Source organism: Corvus kubaryi, unplaced genomic scaffold (assembly GCF_017639235.1).
Source record: "Corvus kubaryi isolate FWS band 111438036 unplaced genomic scaffold, C.kubaryi_AGA036_p1.0 37398, whole genome shotgun sequence".
Lineage (NCBI taxonomy): Eukaryota > Metazoa > Chordata > Aves > Passeriformes > Corvidae > Corvus > Corvus kubaryi.
The window spans coordinates 43,333,518-43,347,381 of NW_024581137.1; the positions used below are offsets into that span (position 1 = coordinate 43,333,518).

The window sequence follows — 13,864 nt, forward strand, 5'->3', positions numbered from 1 at the left end:
ATGCCATGATCTTACTGAGTTGCTTAAAATAACTGGAGAGTGTAAATGTACATAGCATGAAATATTTTCCTGAATTGTGTGCTATTGTGTAGGCTGTTTTAATGAAATTTGATTATAACTTGTGATATTTAAATTCCGAAGTATAACTGAAGCTTTGTGACTGTTTCTTTTGCACGTGTTTTTTTTTTTTTTTTAATTGGCAATTAAGAACACTTGTCAGTGACCGCTGTTACTGACTAAAACAGTTCTGGAATTAAAAATCCTACTATTAGAGGCTGAACGAAATAATTTAAATAATGAGTTCCTATTTTTACCAAAGTGGTGGTGGGAGCTTCTGTGATTGTGTGTTGGCTTTCTTTATTTCCACTGGTTCCTGAAGGAGTTCAGAGTCCTCATAGCAAAGGGACAGCAAACTCCTAAACAGAGAACTGTGTTAGGTTCCTGTTCTAGCAGCCCTGGCAGTGGAGGGGAACTGCTGATTAAATTAGTGTGAATCATTGACCAGTGAAATAAACAGTGAGTGGGGGGGTGTTGGGGCAGCTGCAAGAGAATTGGAGATGCTCAGGCAATTGGCCTTGCAAAGAGGGAATTGCAGGATAGGTGGAAGGAGGCATGTCTGAGAGTAATGGACATAGCGAAGGGTTCAGAAAGAAGCTGGAGTAGATTCTATCTATGCAGGTAGTATTGACTGCTGTTAATGTTAAAGCAATTATTCATTACTATGAAAACCATTTCCTCGCTGTAACTGTACAGTCAAAGCTGGGATGAGAGAAGTCTGATCACAAAGGAGAGTGAGCTCTCAATGAAACATGCTTTGAATACCCCCCAACAGCCAAGTGTAGATTTAGTGATTTACTTCACTATTCCTTGAATGTTGGCTTTTTGGGTGGCTTTAAAGGAGGTAGGAGTTGGTGGCTGGTTTGTGTTTTAGGAAAAATAGAATTGCTTCCAGGATCATTCACCTTTTAGAAGCTTTTCTCTGGATTTAAAACAAAAAATCGGGAAAAGTTTCTGTTTTCTGATATTTATATAAGCTTTTTTTTTAAGTGTTACTAGTTCTACTGCCTTCAGACAGGGTTTTAATTTTAAGTTTGCTTTCAAGTTTAGAACTTCTAGATAGAAAGTAGCTTTCCATTTACTCAGTGGATTTGGAAATATTTTTGAGGTGAGTTTTTGCTGGATCAGTTGTATAACCATTTTTTTGTGTTACTCTGTTGTTCTTTTCTAGTAGAAAAGAAATTGAAAAGTATGTGCTCACAGAATCACAGTAACAGATATGACTTGTGTTTGTACTCTTTAAATTTAGAGGTTTAGAATATTAATACTGAAAATTGTTTTTGAAAAGTACTTGCAAAGCTTGCTTTTAAGTAGCACAGAATGGATGATACAAACCCCTAATTTTATATTATTGATGTTAGGTAAGAATTGTGATATTAATATGATGGTATTAAATGCTAAGTCTTTATTCATGTAGGTGGATGGAGTCCTCTGTTTCTCTTAATGAAGTTCAAGTATCTGGTGTAGGTTGCTAGGGTAAAGATGTATTAGTGGGAGACTTGATCTGAAATGGAGGCTGCATCAAATGTTAATAAGCATTGCTGTTTGTTTGTAACCTGTTGATGCAGTTGCTTTCCAAACTCTATTGCTATTAGGACTTTGACATTGGGAATTTTTTCTTACTGTTTTTACGTTCTTTTATTTGTGAGAGTGTAGAATTCTGTTCTGTAAATGGGTCCTCTGAAGGTTTCCATTTATAGTTGTTGTGTTTAAACAAATATGTATCTTAGTTTTAAGAATTCACTGGATTGTAAATGTAATATGTTCAAGTCAGTCTGCCTGCTAGACCTGGTAAGGTTTTGTACGTAAGCATATTTTATGTTTTGGGAAAGAGAAAATAACTAACTGTATACAAGATTTGGTGAATTTGCTTGTCTTTGGTATGTAAGCTAATCATAAGGGAATGATTTTTACTTAGCATCGTGCTTTAATGTATGCTATTTGCCTCTGACTTTAGTAAACTGCATATTCATTTTCTGTAAACTTGTACTTTTGGGTTGCTTTTCTGAAGATGAAGTAATGAAAACTATTAGTTTCTGATGAGCTGCCTGCTACTAGGCTGTAGTCAAGATAGCAATTTGTAAATTATGTAGTAGTTTTTTACTGGGATTGCTCTGCATTCCCAAATGGCCCCTGATTAGAATTATTCCTTAACCATGTTTTGGGACATGGCTGCTTTCTAAGAAAAAAACTGTTTATTGACCGTTTACATTTGTTTTCCTGACCATTTCTACCTATTCATTGTAAAGTATCCAGTAAGCCAAGTATCACTGAAACTGTGCAGAACTTGGAAGAGAATGCTCTGCCTCTGTTTTGGCTGAGAGGGGAGGTGATGCTGTAATAACGTTACTGTGAATAATAGTAATTTAATGGCACCCAACTTGCAGTGGTAACTGCATTTGTTTACAAAGGCAGGCTTTTATGCAATTTCATAGGCATTTTCAGGGAAAAACCTCTTGCTGTACAGAGATCATTCCCTATGTTACTCTTCAGTAAGAAAAAAAATGGTACTGGCAACAAAAGGCAGTTCTTAACACTAAGGCTTACATTTTGTCAGTAGTTTGTTGTAGTGTAAAAATGAATCCTTTCTGGAAGTACATGTAGCACTTAAGAAGAAGAAGCATTTCTTTATATTCATCGTACGATAACAACAGTGTTTCTGTTTTCCCTTGTATTATAAAAGGGTCACCAGACTTTATTGTACTTCACTGCAGGTGTTCCCTGCTATAACTTCAGTATTAGAAGATTCTGTTTCCTTGAAGACCTTTAACAGACTTCCTAACTTACAAAAATAAAGCTACCCTAAAAAGTATCTAAGTCCATTACCTGTTCCTTTATCCCGGTGATATTTGCTAGTAGTATAAGAATGCTTTTAATATCTGTATTTTTACTGTTCTACTCTGTTCTGCAGGTTTGCTTTCCTACTAAACTAGTGTGGGTTTCCATTTGATAGCATTAGCCTTAGCATTAGCCTTATCATACAGGGAATTCATGTCTGGATTTTGTCATGAACCTGTATCCCTTCAGTACTTCAGTCTGTTAGAGAAATACTACCATGGCACTTGTGGGTTACCAAACTTTTCCTGAACATTTTACCGCTTTTCTGAAATCAGAGCTTTCTGCCTGCATCTGTATGTACAGGGAGTAATCTCAGAATTATACCCTAGGTTAAAATTTGTATTTATTGACATTTTTGTCAGAAGTGTTGTTTTGTGAAAGAGTATTTTGAAATTCATTAATCTGTAGTAAGTGGAAGGTCTATGGTGATGAATATTTAGGGAACAAAATTGGGTCAATATCTGAAGTGTAAGCTTCTAAAACAAATTGCTCATCCTGTAAACTTAAACACTTTCTAAATTATTCAAAGACATCTCTTGAACGTGATATTCACCTATCTTCCTGCTGTGGTAATTTTAAACAGATACTGAAATAGCCTGGAATTCTCTTACATAAACTTTTGCACCCCTTCTTTTCCTCTTGGGCAGTGTTTCCCTTTTTCTTACTGCTTTCATGCTTGTGAAGTGAGATGCATGTTCTAAGGCACAAATTGTACTTGCCTGTTGTCTGGAAGTAGACTCAGGGAATACTATTCAAGAATAATCACAGAATGGGTCAGGTTGGAATGGGCCACAGTGGGTCTGGTCCAAACTCTCTGCTCAAGCAGGGTCATCCCAGAGCACATGACAAAGGATTGTGTCCAGATGGTTCTTCAATCTCTCCAGTGACGGAGATGCTGTAACCTCCCTGAGCAACCTGTTCCAGTGCTCTGTCACCCGCACAGTAAAGAAGTTCTTCCTCATAATCAGGTGGAACTTCTGTGCCTCAGTTCCTGCTCATTGCTTCTTGACCTGTTTGGCACTTAGAGGAGCCTGGATCCATCCTCTCACACCCTCCATTCAGATACTTACAGACGGTGATAAGGGTCCCCCTTTGGTATGTCCAGTTGGAAAGTTGGTCCTCCAGGTGACTGGAAAGGGAGATAACATTTCTGAGCAGAAGACTGATAAGAGACTTCGCTCTTTTTACCAGATGGATTAAGAGATGTCTGTTAAGCTTTTGTGGCTTTGACTTACATTTCCATGCATGCAGCAATGTTACATTGTGTTGGAAATTGGAAACCTAGGCCTAGAGATGCGTGATTAGGCCCTGTGGGACTTTGGAATAATCATCTGTGCCTTACTGCGACTGTTGTTACAGAGGAGAGTTGCAAAGGAATGGTCTGTCAACATTAAATGCAATTTTTTCTGTCGCAATGTTAAAACATTACTTGTTTTGTTTCTACAACAGCGGTATGATAAAAAATGCTAATTACCCTTCTTTTGTCATCAGTCAAAAAAGAGATGTAAAACAGTATTCAAGTGCTTCAGGACAAGGAAAAGGCAGCTGGAAATATGAACAATTAGTGTCCAGAGCTAAATGAGCTAAATTCCCTGTGTCTGAGGGGCAGCAGAAATCTTCAGAAGGATTTTTTTTTTGGTCTAAACATTTATCATTACTTTTCTGATACCTGTCAACTAATTTCTCTGACCTGCTGTATGTATTTAGGCATGTCAGTCTTTCTGAAAATACTTCCATGAAGAAGATTTACAGTTCCATCCCAGTTACACAGATTAGTTCCTCTGTGTTGGTTCCCCACATTTCTTAAATATTGCACTTTTTTATGTCCTTCCAGAGCAACAGTCTTCCTCAGTGTTTTTCTAGGTTTGTTGCTGAGTTTGTTCAAGCAGCAGAGTTATCAATTATCCATGTCTATCGGGCGAAAACAGGGAAAGGAAATTATGGTCTGTCCTGCTCATCTCATTTGTATGTTTCAAACATACCTATTCACTCCCAAATGTGGAAAAACCACAAAGAATTTTTTTTATTAAGGTATAGAATAAGTAATGCACATTGGTTCATAAACTCTGCAATACAAGTTAGGTAATGTGCTCTACCTATTTTTTTTTTTCTGCTGTATTTATTTCACATAATTATGATCTTCTGGATGCTGGTGTCTTCATACCAGCTGTGCCCCTTGAATAACGTAGGGGGGAGTTCAGATCTCATCTAGTTAAGTCATTCAAGTAGATTCCTCATTCAGACACCTGCTGCTGACAGATTAACAAAGACTTAATTTTAAAAACTGTTCATTTGAAAGAATGCTATTTATGCTTGTTTTAATACAAGAAATAATATGATCCTCAAGTAGTGTAAAGTTCACCTCTTACTGGCTAAATGCTGTCTATAGTAATGGTTGCAGTTTTTGTATAATCCTTTTGAGAGTGTTTACTTAACTAGGGAAATAAAATGAGACGCTTAGGCAATCAAACAATTGTAAAATAGATTTTGAATTTGTAAACGTAATAAGCAGCTTTTGTTAAGAGGCTTATTTTCCTATAGTAAGGTAGTTCCAGGAAAGACCAGTTGAATTTTATGTATATATTTAAGAATTGCTTAATGGGAAGAGGGATGAATTGTCTTGTCACCTATTGTACTTTAGATGCTTGAAAGCCCTGTTGCTCAATACCTTTGTTAAGATGAACTAAGCTTTGTTAAGCTGAGCTGGGCCAGCCTGAAATAAAGCTGTGAATCTGTTTTTTTTAAAACCACAACACTATATATATTAATTCTTAGGTCAGTCCTTGCTTGCCATATTTGCTTCCCCCCCTGAGCTGTGGGCCAGCATTCCTTTATTAATGAAGAATTTCTATGTGACAGAAATTAATTTGACTTGCCTTTTTTTTTTTTTTTTGGAGTGTTAATAGTATCACTTCTTTTCAGAAACAATTCCCAGATAGAAATTAAATAAGCATGAAATTAAAATTATACTTGTTGCACGGTAATAAGTACACATGGCATAGTATGTCCAGAACTGAAGATGTATTTTGTCTAAACCTAATGATTTCTCAAGTTATGTAAAAGTTTAATGACCAATTGCTGCTTTTAATACTAAGTATTTTCAAGTTAGCTTGCTCATTTGTGGTGAAAAAAATAACATGTCCAAGAAAAAAGGAGTAATCTTTCTGAAAACAGAAGTATTCCAGAATTCTGTATAGGCAGATCACTCAGTATGTAAATTTTAGGTGAAATAATGCTTTCTCTGTTTTATTGAGACATGGACATTGCTGTAGTCTTAGAAGAAAAGAAAGTTCTCTTCAAATAACAAATATTAGTAGCACTCAAGGAATGATCTGGTATTGAAGTGGAGATTGGTTCTTCTGTTGTGTTTGATGTATCTTGAGATACGAATTTGAGATAATCTGACTTACTATTTTTAAGGCACATTTAAGAAGGGAGATACATGGTGCCTTTTTTCTTGCCTTATTTTAATGTGGCTAGACATTGATTCTGCCACAGCTTTCTCATTAAGGATGTACGTGCGTTACTTACATGTGTGGTGACCATGTTGCAGGATTGCAGTGATGTTTTATAACAGAGACTCCCTTTTTTTAGTACTTCTACAACGCCGTTTACTTGTTGAATTGCTGATTCTGAATGGTGCACGCTCAGTTGAGAAGAGGGAAACTTAAGATGGGATGATGGTCTCCAGCATTTATCACACTGTATGGCACTACCTATGTTCATAAAAGCCTGTAGCTTCACCTTCCTTATTCTAAGCCTAGTAATGGAAACATTCAATGCAAGTTCCTCTGTAAGTAATATTACATTCACAGGGTCTTCTGTTTAAATTTCTCTGTCCTCAAGAAGCTATCCTCAAAACATCAAAAGAAATTTGAGAGTTGCTGAACAACCTGGCCTTGTTCTTAATTAGCCTTATTTTTGCTCTGTGGATTCTGTTAGGGAGATTAAGTTGTCGTATCTTACTTATTTGTTTGGAGCTTCTGAGTACTAATTTGGTTCTGTGGATACATAGAAAAAGGGAAAATAGTCTCAGAGCTGTGTTTGGGCAACTGCTTTTTTTTTTCCTTTGTAAGCAGAAATTGTTTTGCGTGACCCCTGATTTTAATCAAACTGCAGTTTGTGATGACTGGGTTATGGTGTGTCAGTCTTTCACAGTATTACTCTGCTGTTTGTAATCTTAAAATACTGAAATACACAGTTTTCATGAAGTGTCTGCATTCGAGTAACTCCCATCTGAGGTGTGCATTGTTAAACATCAGTGGTTCTTCCAATGTTTTATGTTCTTTGAGAAGCTCCCTGAATGAGAAGTAAAATTTACGATGTTTGCCCCCTCCCTCTCCTGCAATGTTAAAGGAATTGTTTATCATTTTAGTATCCCTTGAGCCTAATTTTTGTGAAGCATATGAGTATGTGCCTGTTGCCCCAGATGACTAATATATTTTTAGAAATGTCTTGAGTTCTCTAGATGTATTGGCTTTCGAGAGGAAAAAAAACTTATAAATTTGGAATTATCTACTGTCAGTTAATGTGAATCAGTAATTACAGAAATAGAGATTCAGTCTTCTGCTTACTCCTAGTTGATGAGTTTTGTGGAAGTGTTGTTGCTGGAGGTAGGAGAGTGTGTTGTGGTGCTGTTAGGCTGCCATCACTGAGCTCCACTCTCTTAGTGCTGTATTACAGTATGTTCATGGGAGGGTCATTTGGATTTCGTGGTGTGTTGCTGAGGGGGGCTTAGAAGGGGGAAATTCAGTCTATTGCCCATTTGCTGTGCTGATCCATGTGGAGTTCAGATAACGTGGTTTTTAGTTTGTGGTAAGGATTCTAGCTGTCAGTTTAACACATCTGTTTTTGCAGGTCATAATAATTAAAAGTCTCCATATGAAACTGCTACTTGAGGTGAGAAGAACCTCTCTTGGGCAGTCTCTGACACTGTATTAGAGATGTAAATGTTTTATGAGCTACAGTCCAGAACAAAGGCAGAGTTTGGCTTTATTCTCAATCTACCTCCTTTCTTTTTAGAGCAATGTCCTGCTCCTTAGTACATATATGGTAATGTTAATTAGTGTTGCAAGCTTAAAATACTTTAAACTGTCATTAGTGATGTTTAACAAGGAATCTGGTTTTTTATTAAACACACTGAAATCTTTTGGTATCGTGAGCCAGAGAGTTAGGAATACGACTCTGTGTTGCTGAAATTCTCACATTTTCCATGGATAAAACTGCTTAAGCTGCTTTTTTCAAGTCAATTGATCTCAAGTGAAGTGGGTGTCTTAGTAAATGTTCAGCAGTGTTGAGGATTTTTTTATTTTATTAGGTGACCTGAACCTAAGGTTTCCTAAAGGGAGGAAATCACTGGTGTCAATCTGAAGAATTTGGCTACCCATAGTTTTTAATTTCACATAAATCCATTTTGTAGATTATAATTTGTTCAATCTACTTTAGTAATTTCTGAGTCTTATTAGAAATGTTTAGAAGGTGGTTGGAATTTGCCTTATCGAGAAACAGGCCAATTCTTTCAAATGATACTGTTTACCCCACTTCAAAGTAAAGAATAAACATCTTTATGGGTGATGGTAAAATTATTTGTCTAGTCTTTGTTTATTATTATTTCAATAGTTGAGGTATCAAGGAAAATGACAATATACTGTTTCTTTTTGATGAAGAAAGTTGGTGGAAATTCTGTCTAGAGTGTGCTGAAAATCCAATTTTCATCCCTTAGGCTTTTTTCAGCTGTATGATTTGTGACATTTGAGTACTGGATCATACAGTAGCTCACTGCATTCAGTGTACCTTGCTAGTGAACCTGATAGTTTTCAAAGAACTAATTAAAAATAAAAATGTAGGCAGAAAAGAGCAAATTAAATGTACTGTACATTATGCAATGTGTAAGATTTAACTTTATCTTTTTCATTTTAATAATCAGTATTGCCTTGGATTTTGCTCAGTATTGCATTAGTAAAACAATACGAGTCCTTGACTTTCATTAGTTTACTGCCCCTGACTTTTCCTTCTCAAGGTGTCGTTGTCTTACTACCATTTTAGACGAAAAATTCTATTATGAATGAAACTATATGTTTACAGTATAATTTTCATCTGTTATTGGTTGTTTGTGCCACTCCATGTATGTATGACTCCTGGTTTGTTTGTAGTAATGTTTATGGCTGATGTCCATCAAATTCTGTGTGAATGGTAACTTGCAGGAAAAGAGAACTTCTTTACATTGGAATGATTACCCTGTGACTTGGATAGTGCAAAACAATACAGACTTTGCTGTCCTGGATTGGCAGTGTGGCAGGACAGAAGGATAGGGAATGAAATAAGACTTCGTAAGTTTTTTTGCTCGATAGAGCTACTTGTTGACTGCTATAAAACATTTATTTGGGGGGGCATAATGAGTATGTAGTTGGGCAGTACAGTGATCAGGCTAGATTTCCTTTCTTTTGGCAGAGCATTGTGCATTCAACTTTGTAGGTTATGGATTTCTGGAAAATGTTACTTCACAGTTGGTGTATTCTCTGAGGCTGCTGCTCTGCTAGGAAAATTGCAAGTTTTTATGCTTTTGGTTGCATATGGAAGGCAGCCATGTTTATTTCAATACAGCAGGTCACATAAAAAAACAGTGAAGAAAAATTGTTCTGTCGTATTACTTTTACATTTGGCAAATCAAAAATGGCCATGCTAGCCTGTTCTGTTACTGCTGGCATGTTGGGTATTGTGTTCCTATTGTGTTGCTTTATTTCCTCCCATATGCAGTACTTTAGAAAGTGTTCTGCACAAAGATTTGCACTGAAGTAACAAAGCCAGTTGAAATACACTTTAGACGTTTTAATTTAGGCTTATCCTAGATAAATTTCTATCATTTTCACTGTTTGAAGAAGTCTTCTCAATTAGTTATCCCCATAAAATATCACCACCATAAACTATCTTCCTGTTTTCTCTGTTAACAACCAATTAGTATCTGTCATTTGGGTAGTATTTGTTCTTTTGAGAAGGTTGAGGTTCTGATATTGTCTCTAGTTTAATGAATTTGATTGCATGTTAGCTGAGAGGTGGAACATGGAGTCATGGAACAGTATGTATGGAGTTGTCACAAATGTAATGACCTTCCTTGCTTTTCTGCTGCCCAGTGTTTCTTTCCACATGCCTAATAGGTGGGCACAGAAACGGTGACTCTCCTAGAGCCCTTCCTGAATCCCAGTTCCCTCTGGAGGAGCTGAAGGAGCAGACTGTCTTTGAGTTCCAGCTGGTGAGCACTTGGGAGCTTCCTTTATTTTATATCTACACTGACATTTTTTATTATAGACAAAATGAGAGGATATTAGCAAGGTATTTTTCTGGCTGAAAAGAAAACATAAATGCTCTATCAGTGGTGAACTGTATCAAGTTAACTGTCATGTGGTACAACAGTATATATACTGCAACTCGAATGTCTCTGTGTTCCAAGCTGTGCATTTCAGTTGGCGATCTTATGATTATGATACTGTACAATGTCATGAACCAAAAAGAGTAAATTAGGCTAAGATACTTGGATGCCAGAGGATGGCGGGGAATGCACAGTTATGTATTTGATTATTCTAATCAAGTGGCAAGAATTTATTTTAGGTGGTTGCAGGTAGATGCTGTAATTGCCAGTGTAGGTGTATAGGTTTTGGAAAGGAAAGAGTTTCGGCTTGGTCTTGAAAAATGGCAGGGGAGAAGGGAAACCAGGTGCTTCATTAGAGCAGTCTGATCCTTAGTTAACTCAGAATTTGAACTTTTTATAATTTCAGAAGTGAAGTGGTGTTAATGGAGATGCTAATTAAGTGTGGTTAATGGAAATGTTAATTAAATGTGATAATTGCTAGAGAAAGTTGACTGTATTGCAAAATGGAGTATTCTTATTTCATCCTATGTTAAATCTGTTTTTCAAGTCTGGCACAGTTTTGAGCCCTTGTTGCAGTTCAAAGTAAGTGTCTTGGATTCAGCAGTTGGGATATGGAAACAACTTACAAAAACATTAAAGTGAGTCTTAGTGTGACAGAGTCTCAGATCTGTAGTAGGCATTAAGTCAGTTTTGCATTGGTTCCCAGACCTTTGCTCTTTGTGCTTTCTGGTGATCTTCATGCATTAGTAAGGAGGATGTGATTTTTGTTGGAAAGACTCAGAGATAGCTGTGATATTTTAACCTTGACTCTGACCTGCCCTATGACTTGTTCATCACTAGGGAAGACTTGCTCACGTGGTTGCACTACTACAGTTTTATGTAAGTGTAGTGCTGATGCCCTTGTTGGCCATCTTCCAGTTAGGAGTAGCTCTTTCCAGCTTTAACTGCTTTCAAAATAATGATTAAACTGAGGAAACTCACTGTGATTGTGCACTAAACATTTCCATGGGGAGTTCTGAAACTGGAGTATTTATAACACAGTATGAATTTCCCTATGGCATGTCAAAGATATATTAGCAATTGCTAAATCTGAAAATACGCTAATTAAGGAGTTTAAAAACAAGTCTTTGTTCCTCTTTACTGAAGAAAGTGGAACTAGTAAGGAAGGTCTAACTGTAAAAGGAAAACGTAAGAAGTGCCATGGGGAGCTGTCTCAAGGGACAGTAGTATGCTATCTACCTTACCAGGCCTATTTCTGGAGTATGGACTAGTCTTAGTGATCCTGTTCTCATGATCTGCTTTGCCAGACGTGCAGCTGGGAGATGCAGAGCTGTTTGCAAGTCACAGCCACCTTAAAATGGCTTGGAGTTAGGCTTTGCTAATGGTGAAGCCTAGCATTCAAGTGAGGGGAACCCCCCTTGTTTTTAGAGGTAGACTTCTGCTTGTGGGTTGCTTTCTGGCCTGTTAGACATCTTCAGCAACTTTCTCAGACAGCCTGAGCTGGCACTGCTTGCTTGGCTGGGTTGTCAGATTCCTGGATGATGGCTGTGAATGGATTTAACCACATACTAAAACCTTGCTGCCTCAGTGTGAAAAGGTAATTTGGTAATATGGTTGTCATGTTTACATACAGTCTTTAAGCCCTTAACTTGGATGAAGTGCCTAAAATTCTCGTTCTTCAGAGTATAATCTGCTTTGGTCTTGGAAGCTTTCCAACAGCAAATAGCAGTTTAGCAGTCCTGTTGTATGCTCATTCCTGAAGTTTGGGTAGAGATCCAAACATAAAGTGGTATTATGTGTAAAATAGAATTGAGGTATGAGTGGTGAACCCGCACCTGTGATTACCCCGTGTAACTGTCCCAGGCACCATTGGAACGTGTTTATGGCTGGCCCTGTAAATGCTTGTCTTGGTGGCCCGAGGCAGTCGGCATTGCTGGAACAGCCATGATCAGTTTTTATGCAGCTGAGGCTAGCTCAGTTAGGACAGGATTCCAAAGGGATGGAGCCTGTGGGTGGGCAGTCTGGGAGGCCCCTGGGGCCCCTTCTGAAGAAACTGCTGCACAGTAGGTGTTTCTCTATCAGGACCAGCTGGAGGTGGGTGTGACTTGCTGCAGCTGCTCAGATACTCCTGCAGAGTGCTTGGTGATTCATTACTGGGGCCGGGCACAGTGTGACATTAGGGGCATGCTGCTGAGCTGATAGACCGTGTGGGATTTGAAAGTCTGCACAGTGAATTTGAGGGGTTTGTTTATGGGTTGGGTAGAATTGGCTTTACAGTATTTTATTGATGTAATAGGTATGTTGTTGGCTCTTTCTCATGTTTGGAAAGTGCCTGTTAGATTCCATTCACTGTGGCGGTGTATTTAGGCCACTACAGTATATAAAAATCACTGTGTACATGTTGAGCATGCTGAACAAAATACAGTGTTACTGCATCCATAGTACGGGATTACAGTAAATTAAACGCATTGGTCCTTTCTGATGTTTTGAAGGGACTGTTCAAACAAAGCTGTCTGGTAAATTTTCATCTCATTTTTTCCTTGAAGAAGGGAGATGATTTTACCTCATAGCAGAAATTAATTAAAATACGTCTGCATTGAACAACCTATAAAAATACATTAAGAAATTTTAATGATTTTTATCTCAGTAGAAGGCTATAGTAAATAAAGACTAAAAGAATGGCTAATACAAAAATACTAAACAGCTATTTCACTCTGGTCAGTGTCTAAAAAAAATTGAGACTGTCGGTGTAACTGAGGAGTACATTTGTACTTGTAATTATGATATGCTACTTATATCTAGGAAATCAAATGCTTTTGTAAATGTATTTTTGTTGTTGTTGTTAGGCATGTGCATCACAAGTGTGTGATGGTTGTAAATACTGCTTTGACAAGCCTCACTTGCCCCGTGCTGTCATTCTGCCTGGCTCTGAGCATGCAAGATACTTTTGATGTAGGACTGTGGTCTAGCTTTTGAAAGACTGTGTTTGAGTATGAGACTTACTCCTCTGTTTTTCTTTTTTCTTTTTGTTTTTCCCCTCATATCTTTATGAGAATATTATGAGAATAACATACAATTTTAGCCAAAATAGTGTAGGAAAAAGTTTTGAGATAGTGCTGGTTCAGGTTGTAGTAACTCGTGTGTGTGCAAATTGATCTTTAACCTTTGTAGGGCACTAAATAGTTTGGTGATGGTGTACCTCTTTGCTTTTGTGATGGACTGTTTTTCTCACCTGCATGGTTAAAAGTGGGAAGAAAGAAGTTTGAAATAGTAATTTTGTCAGTGCTTGTATAGTTAGAAGGCTCAGAAGACAGAATTTGCGTTAGAACGACTCTCATTCTGCGCCATACTGTGTCATTTAGTAATGTTCTGTGTGTGTAGCTCTCGGAAGACTTTAGAAGAATTTTTTTTTTTAATGACTCCATTCACTCCTACCTATCAGTCCTTTACTGTTCTTTTCTGTAATTTCCCATAAGACTAAGTCTTTGCCATTTTCAAATCACTTTGGCTTCATATTTAGATTAGTATACAACTTGTGAAGCAAATGGTACTTGATGTAGTACCCCTGGGTATTTAGAAATTTCTCAGTAGGGAAGGGGAAAA

At 37.4% G+C, this 13,864-nt stretch overlaps 1 protein-coding gene across 4 annotated transcripts in view; it reads left to right on the forward strand.

Moving 5' to 3' along the window:
• WAC (WW domain containing adaptor with coiled-coil) overlaps positions 1 to 13,864 on the forward strand; it is a 58,069-nt gene that overhangs the window by 5,659 nt on the left and 38,546 nt on the right. The window lies entirely within an intron of this gene.